The 18,671-nt window shown below is 41.3% G+C and overlaps 1 pseudogene; it reads right to left on the reverse strand.

The window, feature by feature from the left end:
* Positions 1-15,402: 15,402 nt before the first annotated feature.
* LOC124557605 lies at positions 15,403-15,521 on the reverse strand (annotated as a pseudogene).
* Between the last annotated feature and the right edge of the window lie 3,150 nt (positions 15,522-18,671).

Consider the following 18,671-nt stretch of genomic DNA (forward strand, 5'->3'; position numbering starts at 1 on the left):
AAACAATATGTTTCCCTACAACAGAGCAGACCGACAGAATGATACTTAGAAAAGAGCTTTGCAGACTCTTGGGACAATCATGCGCACGCGGAGGTGAAGGTTTAAACACAGATAAAGTTTGTAAGAACTTCGTCAGGGCACATCTGCGCGTTTATTACGACCCTAAAGAGGCAGCACCTAAATGCTATGCCTTTACTAGATACCCCCACTCTGAATATCTTACAGCTAAACTGCAATAGGAGCACCCTGGTTGGAGTGGAACTGGGTAGATTTATGAATGAAGTACAGGCAGATATACTCTGTCTCCAAGAGCCATATATGCGTGGCGGGAGACTTCCAGGCGATCCCAAACATCTCATAACAATTACCGGGACCCAAAATGCCAAGTCTGCGATTGTAATGGCGAACATAAGTCACACAGTCACGAAAGTAACACAATTTGTTCTGAACATGTAGCCATAGCTGAAATCACGCATGGAAAAGAATCTTGGATTATCACATCCATGTATGTGCAGTATCCATATGACGTAGAGCACTTTGCTGACTAAATAAGAGGTACAGCACAATTTTCTAGAGACAAAAGATTACTCACACTTAATGACATCAATGCACGGTCGAATCTGTGGCACGCAGACAGAACAGACAACAGGGGACAAATCGTAGTTGACACAGTAAATAAATGCAGCCTCTTTGTTCTAAACATAGCAGGACAAACACCTACATGCTGCAACAATACAGGAGGATCCGGCAATATTGACATCTCACTAGCAAATGCGAAGTCCATAATATATGTCAACAAATGGGAAGAACTAGAAAATGCCACACACAGTGACCACAACGCCGTACTCATCCACACAACCACATACACAAACACGAACACATAAACTTCACATCAACAAAAACGACTACTTCTAAAGAAGGAGCAAAAATTGAGGGACGTGGTTGAAGAATTTTCCTTACATACAGTCAATGGTAGGATAGATTACAAAGCTCTCATTCTGACGGACCTGCTTCAGAAATCACAACAATTAGCTATCCCAAAGACCGACCGTGCATCGAAACAGAAACTCCCCTGGTCCACTGAGTTACAAAACTAAGAAAAGACGCTAGAGACAAAATGAAACATTACCGAAAAGCAAAAACAGCACAAGAGAGGGATCTGAGATTCTACCCATACCGTGATGCAAAGCAAAAATATAAAAACAAATTATACGAGACCATACAGGATCACTGGAACAATTTTGTCAAAATTCAGCTACAAAACAATACACGGGAGGAACTATTTAAACTTGTAACAGGTAAGGTAAAGACGTCGACAGTACTGTCAACTCACAGGCGCACAGACGGAGCTACTACAAGGGGGGTTGCTGAACATACTTCATCCTGATGATGAAAAGGCGAGTGACCAGCAACATCACCCAGACTTACGAAGACAAATGGAGGACACCGCCGCAAATGGCCCCGTTCCTGTTCCGTTTGTCCAAGAACGTTAACAATAAAACAATTAAAGAATAAGAAGACTCCCGGTCCAGGTGGCATACACTCAGGAACACTAAAAAGTACTGTTGCACAGGTGACCCCCTTTCGAACAGAGTTACTGAATGAAGAACTGCTGCAAGATAGGGTCCCTACCATGTGGAAAACAGCGAACATAGTAATAATCAAAAACTCAAAGGATCGGAACCCAACAGACACCAAGACTTACAGGCCCATCTGCCTCTTGAACACTTTGGCTAAGGTGCAAGAGAGGCTCCTGTGAAATCGGCTACAGTCACACAGGACACTCTACGTCCTAGTCTACATCAGTATGGTTGTAGACCAAAAAGCTCAATAGGCGATGCAGCTAACCGCGCGCTGCAAATAATATAGGACACACAAGAAAAACACGCAATACCAACAACAAAAGATATAGCAGGCGCCTTCAACAATCCCTGGTGACCTGCCTTGTTCGCAAGGCTACGAGAGATGCAGACACCAACAGTCTCATACAATAGCTTACTCAACTACTGCGAAGATAGGATGGTGCAATGGCAAGCAGGAACATGAAAGGTTATCAAGAAAATAACAAAAGGATGCCCACAAGGCTCAGTTTGTGTGCCCAGTTTCTGGGGTATTGTTATAGAATCGCTTCTAAACAATGTACACGAAAAAGATAAGGCGATGGGTATAATTCCTCTGCTGACGACTTGCTAGTAGTAATAACTGCAAACTCGAGAATGCAACTCGAAAGCAAGGCTACACAACTCCTTATAAAAATTAGAGAATAGCGCAACCATAACAAGCTCACAAGTGCGGCAAACAAGACCGTATAATTACTTAGAGTGAAACTCCACTATTAAGTTGAACAACACTAGCATACAGAAGAAAATAACAACAAGATTCCTAGGGATACGCTTCGACGAACGACTGACATTCAACGAGCACATAAAACATGTAACTGAAAAAATGACAAGACTAATGCACAAACTGCCATACAAAACTCAACACACTACAGGCTACCATTGCAGACACTACGAATGTGTCATACAGCCCTCTTTGAATCTATAATGTGTTTCACAGCAAGTGCCTGAGTACATCGACTATCACTCACGATCCAAAAAATCATTTTGAGTCGTGGACAAGGAGGTGTACTGCTCAGAATGTCAGGGGCACTTGGCACCACTTCCGTGGAAGCCCTGTGCGTTTACTCTATTGACATAATCATTAGGCACAGAGCAGCAGCATACTGGCTCAAAAGGGGCAGACTGGATAAGGTATATGAGATAACAGGGGAACATATTACAGAAAAACAAAAATTAAACTCTGGAGGATTGAGACATGGCAAAAAGAATGGGATACATCTGCCAAGGGCCGTCGGGTTTTTTCCTTCTTACCGAACATCCTGGAACGGTTGAAGCTCAGACAGGTTGACCCAAGTTGCGATGGCCTACACACCTGCACCGCTTTGGCCTTAGCCAAAGTGATATGTGTGAATGTGATCCTCCGAACACATAGCAGTAAAATGTGGCACCTTCACACACGTAAGAAAAAATGGTTCGAATGGCTCTGAGCACTATGGGACTTAACAGCTGTGGCCATCAGTTCCCTAGAACTTAGAACTACGTAAACCTAACCAACCTAAGGACATCACACACATCCATGCCCGAGGCAGGATTCGTACCTGCGACCGTAGCAGTCGCGCGGTTCCGGACTGCGCGCCTAGAACCGCGAGACCACCGCGGCCGGCACACACGTAAGACCAACGCCAGAAATAGAAGACATAGGGCAAGCCTTAAGAGACCTAGATAACTGGAGCATGCTTAATTGCATCACTAATGACATATCAAGAGCGCTGCACAAGACATACAAGCAGCAACGACCATATACAAGGTCAGAAGTGGTTTACCTTGTAGTGAAACTGAAGTAGATAGTTCCTCCGAAATAGTATGGGTAGAGGCTATACTTAACAATCGGACTTAACTATTAATTGGATCGTTTTACCGACCCCCGTCTCAGAAGATATAGTTGCTGAACAGTTCAAAGAAAACTTGAGTCTCATTTCAAATAGGTTGTCCACTCATACACTTATAGTCCGTGGTGACTTCAATCTACCATTCATATGCTGGAAAAATTATACGTTTAAAGCCGACTGCAGGCATCAAACGTCATCCGAAATTGTACTGAATGCTTTCTCAGAAAATTATTTGGAACAATTAGTTCATGAGCCCATGTTTGCTAAAGCACACTTGACCTCTTAGCAACAAATAATCCTGGACAGATAGGGAGTATCATGATGAATACAGGGATTAGTGACTACAAGGCAGTTGCTGCTAGGCAGAATACCGTAACACCTACAACCATCAAAAAGAAACGCAGAATACATCTATTTAAAAAAATTGATAAAATACTCTTAACGCCATTTGAAGACACAGTCTCCACTCCCTCCGATCAGATAAAGTAAGTGTAGAAAAGATGTGGAATGATTTCAAAGAGATAGTATCGTCGGCAGTTGAGAGATATACATGGTTAGTCACTAACGATTGCCACCAAGAATAACTCCGAAAGTATGATAGAAGCTGAAAAGTTTGTGGGACAAAAGTTGCACGGGACAACGCGGGCCATAATATGACGTTGGTTTTTTGTTGCTAGATGGGGTCGCTTCAGAGATATGAAGGTCTCCTTTTTTTTTCTAAATGTGATGCTATAGTTTGGTACTTATTTTCTGATAGCGGCTATCGAGACGAATCCAATGATGTGTAACAGTAAGGTCCTTGAAGGTCAACGAAGGTCAAAAATGTGGCATGAACGTCCATTTACAGAAGGTGTTCGAACTGATGACCACTGGTATCAATGCAGTACTGCAATCTTCTTATCATGGATTGAGTGATATTCCTTATCACTTTGGCACTTACCGAAGCACATGCTCTGACAATTATATCTCACATATCTTCAGGTGTAGATGGATCGTCTTTACAAACAATGTCTTTTGCGAATCCCCACATGAAAAAATCCAGAGGCGCCAAGTATGGCAAACGAGCCGCCCACGAAACATCTTTCCGCGTCCAATCCAACGATTTGGGAGTTGTCTCTGCAACTCATTTCTAGGCATCAGCGAAAAATGTGCCGGACACCCATTCTTTTGATGCCACATTCTGTTTGTTCCTCGTTCCTAAAGGTATTTCTTCCAATAACAGAATTAATGTTTCTTGCAGGAATGTGGTGCACTTCCTACCTTTAAGATTTCGTTCGATGAAATAGGGGCCTATAATTCTGTCCTGCAGAATCCCACGCTATACATTCACCGACCACGGCTTTTGGTGTGCAACATGCCGCAGCCAACATGGATTTTCAGTTGCCTAATAATGCATGCTATGCAAATTAACATTTCCGTGGTTCGTGAATTTATCCTCCTCAGTAAATAAAATCAAATTAATAAATAAGTCATCCATCTGAATCTGAAGTTGAGCCCATCGACAGAATTCAGTGCAACGCGTACAATCCGTACCAGTTAATTGTTGGTGGAGACTGATGCGGTAAGGATGATATTTATCGCGATTCAGAACACGAACAACACTCCTCTGGCTCATGACAGATTCCCTTGCAATTTGACGCGAACCAACGCAAGGATCTCGAACCACAGTAGTAAGAGTACCAATTTCCGTTTCCTCGTTAGTAACTTTTCTTTGACGGATATGTTTCCGATGCTTTACAGATCCGGTTGTTCTCAATTTATCATACACATAATTAGAGGTACGACGTGTAGGGTGAGTACATTGAGGATATCTTTCAGCGTGTAAGTCTCTAGCTCTCACTGAATTTCGTTGGCATTCTCCGTAAATGAGAAGCGTATCGACTTGTTCTACAAAGGAATATATCATTTACATTAGCTTGATTCGAGGATACTAGTCTTACCGTTCCTATTAGTGTTGTATTGCGAAACAGTCGAATATTTACTATTCGCACGATATCCGAGAGAGAATTGTCAGAGCATGTGCTTCGATAAGTGCCGAAGTGATAACGAATGCCACTCAATCCATGATAAGAAGATTGCAGCACTGCATTGATACCAATGGTCATCAGTTCAAGCACCTTCTGAAAATGGACGTTCATGCCACCTTTTTGACCTTCGTCGGATCTTCAAAGACACATCATTGGATTCGTCTCGATAGCCGATATCAGAAAATAAGTACCAAACTATAGCATACCATTAAAAAAAAAAAAAAAAAAGGTAGACCTTCATACCTCTGAAGCGAACTCACCTAGCATAAAAAAACCAACGTCATATTATGGCCCCCGTTTTCCCATGCAACATTTGTCCCACAAACTTTTCAGCTCCTATCATACTTTCGGAGTTACTGTAGGTGGCAATAGTTAGTGACTCACCCTGTATACCAGATAAATTGATAAGTGATGGTACTGATGCCCTATGGTACACAAAACGGGTCAGATCACTGTTGCAGAAGCAAACGAAAAAGGATGCCAAATTTAAAAGGACGCAAAATCCACAAGATTGGCAAAATTTTGCAGAAGTTCGAAATATAGCGCATACTTCAATGCGATATGCTTTTAATAACTCCTACAACGAAGCTCTGTCTCGGAATTCTGGTCATCCATGAAGCACACCAGTGGAAAGACGCAATAAATACCTTCACTGCGCGATAACATAGGTGAAGTCACTGATGACAGTACCACTAAAGCAGAGTTATTAAACACGATTTTCCGAAACTCCTTCACCAAAGAAGACGAAGTAAATATTTCCGAACTCAGATCAAAAACAACTGCCAAGATGAGAAACATAGAAGTAGATATCCTCGGTGTAGCAAAGCAGCTTAAATCACTTAATAAAGGTGATCACTTTTGTGTGATAAATCACTTCGGTCCAGTTTGTATGAGTCAGGTTTCTCTCAGAGTATGCTGATACAATAGCTCCATATTTAGCAATTATATACAACCGCTCGCTCACAGAAAGTTTCGTAGATAAAGACTGGAAAATTGCTCAGGGCACACCAATACCAAAAGAGGGAAGAAGGAGTAATCCGCTGAATCACTAACGTCGATATGCAGTAGGGTTTTGGAACATATACTTTATTCGAAAGTTATGAAGTACGTCGAAGAAAACGATTTATTGACACATCGTCACCAAGTGACCACGGATTCTGAAAACATCGTTCTTGTGAAACACAACTAGCTCAGAAGTAATGAGTGCTATCGACAGGGTATGTCAAATTGATTCCGTATTTTTAGATTTTCAGAAGGCTTTGGACACCGTTCCTCACAAGCGTCTTCTAACCAAACTGCGTGCCTATTGAATATCGCCCCGGTTGTGCGACTGAATTCGTGATTTTCTGTCGGAAAGGTCACAGTTCGTAGTAATAGACGGAAAGTCATTGGGTACAACAGAAGTAAAATCCGGTGTTCCCCAAGGAAGTGTTAAAGGCCCTTTATTGTTCCTGATCTATATTAACGACATAGGAGACAATCTGAGTAGCCCTCTTAGATTGTAAAGTCATCAGATGACCAAAACTAATTGCAAAATGATTCGGATAAGATATCTGTATGGTGCGAAAAGTGGCAGTTGACCCTGATTAAAGAAAAGTGTGAAGTTATTCACATGAGTACTAAAAGAAGTCCGCTAAATTTCGATTACGTGATAAGTCACACAAATCTTAGGCTGTAAATTCAACTAAATACTTAGGGATTACAATTATAAATAACCTAAATTGGAACGATCACATAGATAATGTTGCGGGTAGAGCAAACCAAAGACTGTGATTCACTGGCAGAACACTTAGAAGGTGCAACAGGTCTACTAAAGAGACTGCTTACACCACGCTTGTCCAGCCTATTCTGGAGTATTGCTGTGCGGTGTCGCATCCGTATCAGGCGAGACTGACCGATGACATCGAAAAAGTTCAAAGGAGGGGGGCTCGGTTTGTACTATCGCGAAATAGAGGAGATAGTGCCACAGGCATGAAACGTGAATTGGAGTGGTAATCATTAAAACAAAAGCATTTTTCGTTGCGACGGGATCTTCTCATGAAATTTCAATCACCAGCTTTCTCCTCCGATTGCGAAAACATTCCGTTGGCGCCCACCTACATTTGGAGAAATGATCATCACGATAAAATAAGAGAAATCAGGCCTCGCACAGAAAAAATTGAGTGCTCGTTTTTCCCGCGCGCCTTTAGAGAGTGGAACGGTAGAGTGAAGCTTGAAGGTGGTTCATTGAACCCTCTGCCAGACACTTTACTGTGAATAGCAGAGTAATCACGTAGATGTAGATGTAGATGTACACCACAACATGATGCATGGGACAACAGAGATTCAAATCCTGATATGGCAGCAGATGAACATATAAATACAGGTAATTACATGAACACTCCAATATCACCAGTCACACGACAGCAACGAGACTACAAGTGATACAACCATGGAATTTAGAAATAAGTCAGTAACAGAAATAAAACAACAAATTTTCCTGTTTGTACAAGTAAAACAAGTAATTATTTAGTTGTTTGGATCACTATTTTCAAACATGTAAATACACTCCTGGAAATTGAAATAAGAACACCGTGAATTCATTGTCCCAGGAAGGGGAAACTTTATTGACACATTCCTGGGGTCAGATACATCACATGATCACACTGACAGAACCACAGGCACATAGACACAGGCAACAGAGCATGCACAATGACGGCACTAGTACAGTGTATATCCACCTTTCGCAGCAATGCAGGCTGCTATTCTCCCATGGAGACGATCGTAGAGATGCTGGATGTAGTCCTGTGGAACGGCTTGCCATGCCATTTCCACCTGGCGCCTCAGATGGACTAGCGTTCGTGCTGGACGTGCAGACCGCGTGAGACGACGCTTCATCCAGTCCCAAACATGCTGAATGGGGGACAGATCCGGAGATCTTGCTGGCCAGGGTAGTTGACTTACACCTTCTAGAGCACGTTGGGTGGCACGGGATACATGCGGACGTGCATTGTCCTGTTGGAACAGCAAGTTCCCTTGCCGGTCTAGGAATGGTAGAACGATGGGTTCGATGACGGTTTGGATGTACCGTGCACTATTCAGTGTCCCCTCGACGATCACCAGTGGTGTACGGCCAGTGTAGGAGATCGCTCCCCACACCATGATGCCGGGTGTTGGCCCTGTGTGCCTCGGTCGTATGTAGTCCTGATTGTGGCGCTCACCTGCACGGCGCCAAACACGCATACGACCATCATTGGCACCAAGGCAGAAGCGACTCTCATCGCTGAAGACGACACGTCTCCATTCGTCCCCCCATTCACGCCTGTCGCGACACCACTGGAGGTGGGCTGCACGATGTTGGGGCGTGAGCGGAAGACGGCCTAACGGTGTGCGGGACCGTAGCCCAGCTTCATGGAGACGGTTGCGAATGGTCCTCGCCGATACCCCAGGAGCAACAGTGTCCCTAATTTGCTGGGAAGTGGCGGTGCGGTCCCCTACGGCACTGCGTAGGATCCTACGGTCTTGGCGTGCATCCGTGGGTCGCTGCGGTCTGGTCCCAGGTCGACGGGCACGTGCACCTTCCGCCGACCACTGGCGACAACATCGATGTACTGTGGAGACCTCACGCCCCACGTGTTGAGCAATTCGGCGGTACGTCCACCCGGCCTCCCGCATGCCCACTATACGCCCTCGCTCAAAGTCCGTCAACTGCACATACGGTTCACGTCCACGCTGTCGCGGCATGCTACCAGTGTTAAAGACTGCGATGGAGCTCCGTATGCCACGGCAAACTGGCTGACACTGACGGCGGCGGTGCACAAATGCTGCGCAGCTAGCGCCATTCGACGGCCAACACCGCGGTTCCTGGTGTGTCCGCTGTGCCGTGCGTGTGATCATTGCTTGTACAGCCCTCTTGCAGTGTACGGAGCAAGTATGGTGGGTCTGACACACCGGTGTCAATGTGTTCTTTTTTCCATTTCCAGGAGTGTATGTAATTTGTGAAATGTATAAGATCTAAACTGTAAAACAGGTGAACTTTATAAAACTATGCTTAAGCGTACATATGAAGGGCTTATTTCAATAGTGGTACAAGTCCATTTTTGTTCATTCTGAGATACAGAATCCTAAAGTTAAATGACTTAATTTTAGGACTCTGTATCTCAGAATGAACAAAAATGGACTTGTACCACTATTGAAATAAGCCCTTCATATGCAGTATAACAGGACGTAAATCCACAAACGCAAGCGCACAACATAGATAAGAAGCGCCCTTCGGGGAGACCAGGTCGCCTTCCGAGGCTCCTCTCCCACTAACGGCGTCGTTAAGTGGAGGAAGCTATTGTAGTAACAAATAGTACTGTCATACCTGATACACAAATCACGTAGAGTGAATATCACAACTTACATACGTATAGTAGCAGCTATAATAGAATCGAATATGCTAATTCAGGTGAGACAGCCTCGAAGTGTTTACCGAAGCCCTCCCACTTGAAACAGCAAGGTAAAGGGAACTCCTTTTGCTACCTAAATCTTTCCTTTCGCGTAATATTTTCTTTTTAAGAGTAGAGTATAATATGTTTCCTTCCCAATTGTACTTTCTGTATCTTGTGGGTTTTTATTTTACTTTTCTTTTTTAATTAACTATTTAATTATATAAAAAATATGAAAAATGCTACAGTTCTAAAAATTGTCTAGTCTATAGTAGCAAATGACCCACTATAGTTACTAAGGTGGTGGGTCACTCTATAATGTTAATAAATAAATAAATAAACTAACTTTCCAACCCGGGAGCGGAACTTTAAATCCACGTTCAGGACGAATTGTGTTTGTGTCGCGGACTCGGCCTGACTTTGTATTCTGGACGTGTATGGACTATGAGAACTCTGTTCACAGTCTAGATACGGCTGTTGTCCTTCAGGAAGGATTTTTGCAGGGTAGCTTAAAACTTCTTATACTACTTTTTTGTTCTACCTATCAACTGATGACGTTAGCATACACTTCAATCCAGCAGATCCATACCATTGTTTATAACATCATTTAGCTTTCATTAGTGAGTCAGCATTATACTGTGTGCATGAGAAAACTTGGTTTGCTGCAAATTGATTATTTGCCGGAGCGTCTAGCTGATGGGTAAGTATGCACATGTGTAATAGAGAAATAACTGTACGTTTATAACCTCAGACAGTCATCTTAATATAGTAGACGATAATTTGGGTATTTGCATACAATCTCAGTGACTGCAGCTTATTTATTTATTTACTTATTTGTTTATTGCTTATTTAGCATGATCAGATTAGTGCTTTAAGGCCCTCTCTTACATTTGACCGAGAGCAGCACATTCGAGAGATATTACAATACTCAATAATAATAATAATAATAATAATAATACCCGTGGAGGCCCGGGAAAAGAATAGACCTCCGATATGTTCTGCCAGTCGTAAAAGGCAATGAAAAGAACGAACCACTAATAGGGCTAACCCCACTTTTGGTGTGATTAGTTGGTTCAGGACAGAACTAATGAAGCCTCGGACAAGCGCTGTCATGGTCGAGGACGACGCTTGAACCCTATGCCCGTCCACAATGGTAACGACACTGCTAGCCACACGGAAAATGATTTAAATCCAAATAGAGGTGTTTTGCAGGGTATGCTTCCTGCAAACACTCTAGAAGGAAAACAAAGACAGAGGATGAGATGGTCAAATGAAGTTAACAGACATCTCATGTTCTGTTATTACCAAGCAACAAACATAGGAACCAACACAACTGGATACAGATCACAAGTATACACAACATTTATTACCAGATACCCAGAATTAAAATTTTTAACAGAACAACGACTAGCTGATCAGATCCGTGTAATAATCAAAAATAACAGGATACCCCAGTCAGAATTAGAAAACATTAAACAACAAGTACAACAAATACTGGAACAAAATAATGTGCAACCAGAAGAAGAAGAAAATACAGTAATGGACTCAAACATCCCAGAGCAAACAAACAAAGAACAACACGCATCAATTAAACAATCAGAGGAAAACGAAATCTTAAGACAGCCACCAGAACAAGCACAAATAGAACACGAAGTGACACACATGTTAGATATAGAAGAAATATTTCAGCTGACACATATAGAATAAAAAGACACAAATACAGACATTAGACCATTCTTGCATAGACCACCAAATAACCCACAAGTCGAAACAACAATAACAACTATCAACACAATCATACCCAACAAAATAAATGAAAATACAACTATGGAAGAGTTATAACTACTGGTTTATATAGGAGCACTCACTACACTAAATATACGCACTAGGCAGAGATCAGAACCAACCAACACACAGAAGAAACCCACAAAACCAGCATGGCAACACAGGCTATAGTCCAGAATAGAAAAAACTGAGAAAAGACATCGGACAGCTAACACAATTTATATGAAATGAAATGTCAGACAAAAAAACGAAAAAGGTTAGGTAAAATCTCACGACAAGAAGCGATAGAGCAATTAGATGAAAAGAAGCAGAAATTACAAGCATTGGCCAAACGACTAAGAAGATACAAAAAAAGTGGAAATAGAAGGAAACAAAACCAAACATTCAACACAAATCAAAAGAAATTTTACCAGACAATAGATAACACACACATTAAAATAGACAATCAACCAAACATAACAGACATGGAACACTTCTGGAGCAACATATGGTCAAACCCAGTACAGCATAACAGGCATGCACGGTGGATACAAGCAGAAACAGAAGCCTACAAGATGATACCACAAGTGCCTGAAGTGATAATTTTGCAACATGAATTCACCAAGGCAATTAATTCTACTCACAATTGGAATTAATGACACATACAACACAGAACAAAATTATAAATGAAGAACGGAAAGGCTGTTGCAAAGGAGCGTGAGGATGTAAAGAGCAACTAATAATAGATGCATATCAAGCTAAAACTAAACAAAGGTCGCTACACAACGCATCATTTATTACCAAAAAGCTTTTGATAGTGTACCCAACTCATGGTTACTACAAATATTGGAAATATACAAAGTAGATCCTAAATTGATACAGTTCCTAAACATAGTAATGAAAAATTGCAAAACCACACTTAATATCCAAACAAATTCAAATAATATCACATCACAGCCAATACAGATTAAGCGTGGAATATACCAAGGAGACTCATTAAGTCCTTTCTGGCTCTGCTTTGCTCTGAACCCACTATCCAACATGCTAAATAATACAAATTATGGACACAATATTACTGGAACATACCAACACAAAATCACACATTTGCTATACATGGCTGATCTAAAACTACTGGCAGCAACAAATCAACAACTCAATCAATTACTAAAGATAACAGAAGTATTCAGCAATGATATAAAATGGCTTTTGGAACAGACAAATGTAAGAAAAATAGCATAGTCAAGGGAAAACACACTAAACAAGATGATTACATATTGGATAACCACAGCGACTGCATAGAAGCGATGGAAAAAACAGATGCCTATAAATATCTAGGATACAGACAAAAAATAGGAATAGATAATACAAATATTAAAGAAGAACTAAAAGAAAAATATAGACAAAGACTAACAAAAATACTGAAAACAGAATTGACAGCAAGAAACAAGACAAAATCTATAAATACTTATGCTATACCAATATTGACCTACTCATTTGGAGTAGCGAACACAGACCAAGAAGCACTCAATACGCTTACACGATCACGATGCCACAAATATAGAATACATCACATAGATTCAGCAACAGAAAGATTCACATTAAGCAGAAAGGAAGGAGGAAGGGGATTTATCGACATAAAAAACCTACATTATGGACAGGTAGACAATTTAAGAAAATTCTTTCTAGAACGAGCAGAAACTAGCAAAATACACAAAGCAATCACTCATATAAATACATTGGCTACACCACTGCAATTTCATAACCACTTCTACAGCCCTTTAGAACACATAACATCAACAGATACAAAGAAAGTAAATTGGAAAAAGAAAACACTACATGGCAAGCAGCCGTATCATCTAACACAGCCGCACATCGATCAAGACGCATCCAACACATGGCTAAGAAAAGGCAATATATACAGTGAGACGGAAGGATTTATCATTGCAATACAGGGTCAAACAATAAACACCAGATATTGCAGCAAGCATATTATTAAAGATTCCAATACCACAACAGATAAATGCAGACTTTGCAAACAACAAACAGAAACAGTAGATCACATCACAAGCGGATGTACAATACTAGCAAAAACAGAATACCCCAGAAGACATGACAATGTAGCAAAAATAATACATCAACAACTTGCCATACAACATAAACTAATAAAACAACACGTTCCCACATACAAGTATGCACCACAAAATGCACTGGAGAATGATGAATACAAATTGTACTGGAACAGAAAAAATTGAAAAATACATCCAACTGGCTGAGGAAGTCAAGGACATGTGGCATCAGGATAAAGTTGACATCATACCAATTATACTATCAACTACAGGAATCATACCACAAAATATCCACCAGTACATCAACGGAATACAGCTACATCCAAACTTATATATACAACTACAGAAGTCTGTAATTATTGATACATGTTCAATTACCCGAAAGTTCCTAAATGCAATGTAACATATACCGTACGGTTAAAAGGAAGTCACGCTTGATCAAGGTCCGCGTCACTTTCCATTTTTGACCAGACATAACGTCTGAGAAAAGAAAGAATAATAATAATAATAACATTATCAATAATTGTAAAGAGCATTTAGAATGATATGGATCAGCTTAGCACATTTGAAGCCATATTTTGTATTATCAGAAGCGGAATGGCTCAGGAAGAACAGAATGGCAATTAAGAACTCTGCCGGCAAGAGGTAGGCAGAAGTTCTGGGAGAGGGGGACTGACGAGACTGAGCAGCGCAGAATGTAGGAGTGACGGCTATTGTGATAGCAGGTAGACCATTTTGAAATTTGGAAGGAATTTAATTTCTCTGATATTTCGAGGAAGATTATTCCAATGTCGGATTCGTGATGCAGAAAAGATTTAGAAGACATGGCAGTGCTATGTGATGGTACAGAGAGAATTTTATTTTTTGAGAACGAGTGTTTCTGCTGTGCTGTTCAGATATTAGAATAAGAGTTGAAAACAAATAAGAGAGGCTGCAATGAATGAGAAGACAATAGAGTAAACAAAGAGTATGACAGTCTCTATTCTTATCGACACGTAGCCATGACGGTTGTTTGTAAGCTGGCGTTACATGGTTGAAAAAGCATACGTCACAAATGTATCGTACACAAGGATTCATCGTCAGTTCTAGCTTGCGTGAGCTTTCGTACAAAAGTCCTTGGAGAATGGCATTACCATGGCAAGTATGGGGACTATTAGTGTATCTATGAGCTTCTTTTTAAGCTCGGAAGGAAATACTTTTTTATGTTTCTGTAATGAGTGAAGTGACGCTGACACCTTCTTGCAGATTGCAGTCGTGTATTCAGCCCAGTCTAAATGATTTTAACAGACCTCGAAAGGCCCAACGAGACCGACTGACCGCCGTGTCAAATGGGTCAAATGGCTCTGAGCACTATGCGACTTAACTTCTGAGGTCATCAGTCGCCTAGAACTTAGAACTAATTAACCCTAACTAACCTAAGGACATCACACACATCCATGCCCGAGGCAGGATTCGAACCTGCGACCGTAGCGGTCACGCGGTTCCAGACTGTAGCGCCTTTAACCGCACGGCCACACCGGCCGGCTACCGCCGTGTCATCCTCCGCCGATAGGCGTCACTCGATGCGGATATGGAGGGGTCAACACATCGCTCTCCCAGCCATTGTCAGTTGTCGTGACCGCGGCCGCTACTTATCAGTCGAGTAGCTCCTCTGTTGGCCTCACAAAGGCTGAGTGCACCCCTCTTGCCAACAGCGCTCGGCAGATCCAAACAGTCACCCATCCAAGTGCTAGCCAAGCCCGACAGTGCTTATCTTCGATGATCTGACGGGAACCGGTGTTACCTCAGCGATAAGGCCGTTGGCCCAGTTTAAATGATGGTCCAGAATTAGCCCTAAGTTTTTTGCATAAGAAGAAAAAGTTATTCCTGTGCAGTTTTCAATTAATAGTGCAAGAGATTGTCTGAACTGAGGGATAATAAGTCTTTTGTCAGCGACTAAGATTGCTTGCGTTTTAAATGGGCTAAGTTTCAAACCTATGCTCTGCGCCTATACTGCCAGGGCAAGATCATCGGCATTTACATGCTGGACGGCTGTGCACAGGTTTGTTGGACTTTGTGCTTAGTTATAACCGAATGTCGCCAAAGTATAGACGATATCTTCAGAGGGAGACAATAGCTGACACATCATTAACGTATAATGAGGAGAGTAATAGACCCAATACTGATTGTTGTGGGAACCCTGATACTACATCCCTCGATTATGACATTGTTGTCTCAATGATTACACACTTTTGGCAAGATGTAAGGTCTGAATGGAACCACTGTACAGCACTTGACGAAAAATATCGACTTGCGAATTTAGCAAGTGGAATGTCAAAATCGATAGTGTCGAAAGCTCTGCTGAAATCCAGAAAGCACATAATAGTTGCCTGTTGTTTATCCGCAGCTTTTAAGCACATCATTCTAGAAGGACATTATCTTTATGCTTATAAGAACCAGATACAATTTATTCTGCAATTTTTCTTTGGTCGTAACATAAGTACACATGTAGTTATACTATATTTCAGCAACAAAAGCATACTACACCGGCATAAGTAATTGAAATGTATATAAAATGTTCTTAATCACATTTACATCATTCAAGGTGTATGAATTTTCACTATTTGTTATAGAAGAATTGAGAACACAAATTTGTTTTGCTATTATTTCATAAATACCCTATTTATGGATGTTTGCTTTTCAAACTACACTTTTTAATAGGACTAGTGTTATATCGTTAAGTAAGAAAACAAAATACAGCAGTAAGAATTAAACTACTGCGAAAAGCAATGCTGATGTAAATAAAAGCTGACACTTCCTGCACAGTTATTTGCAGGGAACATTAGATGATCTGCATGAAATACTGGAGAAACTGACGATGCCATAAAATGGTTTGGATGTTGTTTGTTACTACCCACCAACGCTACAAACGATCTGAGAGGTGAAGACTCTTGTGATGAAGCTCCACAATATTGATAATGTGGAAACAAAACAGCTGAAAGCTCCAGCAATAATCTGTTATACAGATTTGTCCAACAATGAAAAATTTTCAAATCCAACACTTTTAACAAATGGCGGTGGTGATAACTGTTAACAAGTGGAGATTCCCTGCGTTCCACATAACATCCTATGTAACACCAAGAAAATCCGCTGCACCAAAACGAAGAAAACCATCTCATAAGTATAACTGGGTTAAACAATCACTTCCAATCACAAGCAAAGTCTGGCCACGAATGAGTACTGTAAAACACTGCTTGAGAGCACCATTATATTTTAATATTCAGACCACAGGTGGAATAAGACCCAAACGAACTAGAATAGACTGTAATCTACACAAGAGAGATGAAAAGAAATCGAAACCTAGAAAGACATTTGACTTCAGAATGGCTCTGAGCACTATGGGACTCAACTGCTGTGGTCGTAAGTCCCCTAGAACTTAGAACTACTTAAACCTAACTAACCTAAGGACATCACACACATCCATGCCCGAGGCAGGATTCGAACCTGCGACCGTAGCGGTCGTGTGGTTCCAGACTGTAGCGCCTTTAACCGCTCGGCCACTCCGGCCGGCCATTTGACTTCAGACCAGACAGTTCAGCCAGTATATTAGTGGCTTCATGGAGTGACATCAGATTGGTGGCAGTGCAATTAACATTGATAGTATAAATCCAATTCACCCAGTAATGCGATATTCACTTTATCAGCAAAGACGGATAGCAATTCAACAACCAAGAGTCATTTACTTCTATAACAAGTTTTTGGGTGGAACTGATAGAGCTGACCGAAATATGTTACTCTATAGAATATCTATCAGGAATAAGAAATGTTACATCTTCATTATTGCACATTTTGTTGTTGTAATCGAGCACAAAGCATGGCAGTTCTACAGAGGGGATGGTGGTAAACCGGACAACATGGCATTTCATCGAAGAAACTGGCGTCTTGCTACGCAAAGAGGAAGATCACCTTAAAGTGCAAAAATTGATTCTTGATATGAAAAGTTGGAACATTATGTCGCAGATTTTCCACTAGATACTGTTTCAGGGAAGAAGAAACAACTTCACTGTCGCCATTGTCAGTAAAAACCTACAACACGGGGCCAGTTGTACAATGTCGGGATAAATCGATGGCTAGTTAACCAAGGAATAGTCTAACTTGGAATGCGCGTTGTACGTCCCTATTTTATTCCTCGATTAGTCATTCCCGTACTAGCGTTCATGTCGAGTTACGATGGCAACAACTGAAGAGCACTCTGGGTATTTCCGCGTATGTCATTTATATTTACGTGGTCGTCGCCTGCAGAAACAGCGTGTGAGACATGAGTGATAAACGTTCCAGATAGCAAAACTGATAGCTTGAGACTGGTAGACACTGTGAATGAGTTCAAGAGTATAGTAGAAAACACGAAAACTGTTGCAGTCTCATTCACTGAAAATATTAGAACATAATATTTAACTGAATTGGTGGGGTACATATATATATAACTTCCTATCTTTAATTTAGATAAATGACCAGGTGTTTGTTATTTGACCAGTAAGAAATCTTTGTGGATTTCCGAGTAAAGTATACAAAAAAATATAGAACAGAGCAGCTGTAACAGACGTACGATTTTTTTTAAAGAAAGAAACACGGTAATGTTAGGCACAGAAAAGGTAGCAGAGGCTGTAGATTGGTGGTGCCCCATATGCGGAATGTATGTATAATGAAATACACGATTTGATAAAGTTGTCAACAGAAGGACACTTAGTTCGATTGAAGTGCAACATTTCTACACGATAGTATTCCATCAGATGATGATGATGATGATGATGATGTTTGGTTTGTGGGGCGCTACACTGCGCAGTCATCAGGGCCGTACAAAGTCCCAATTTTTACACAGTCCAAGTTTTTACACAATTCAATCTAGCCACTGTCATGAATAACGATGACAACACAAACGCCCAGTCCCGAGGCAGAGAAAAATCCCCAACCCGGC

This window comes from Schistocerca americana, chromosome X (assembly GCF_021461395.2).
Source record: "Schistocerca americana isolate TAMUIC-IGC-003095 chromosome X, iqSchAmer2.1, whole genome shotgun sequence".
Taxonomy (NCBI): Eukaryota; Metazoa; Arthropoda; class Insecta; order Orthoptera; family Acrididae; genus Schistocerca; species Schistocerca americana.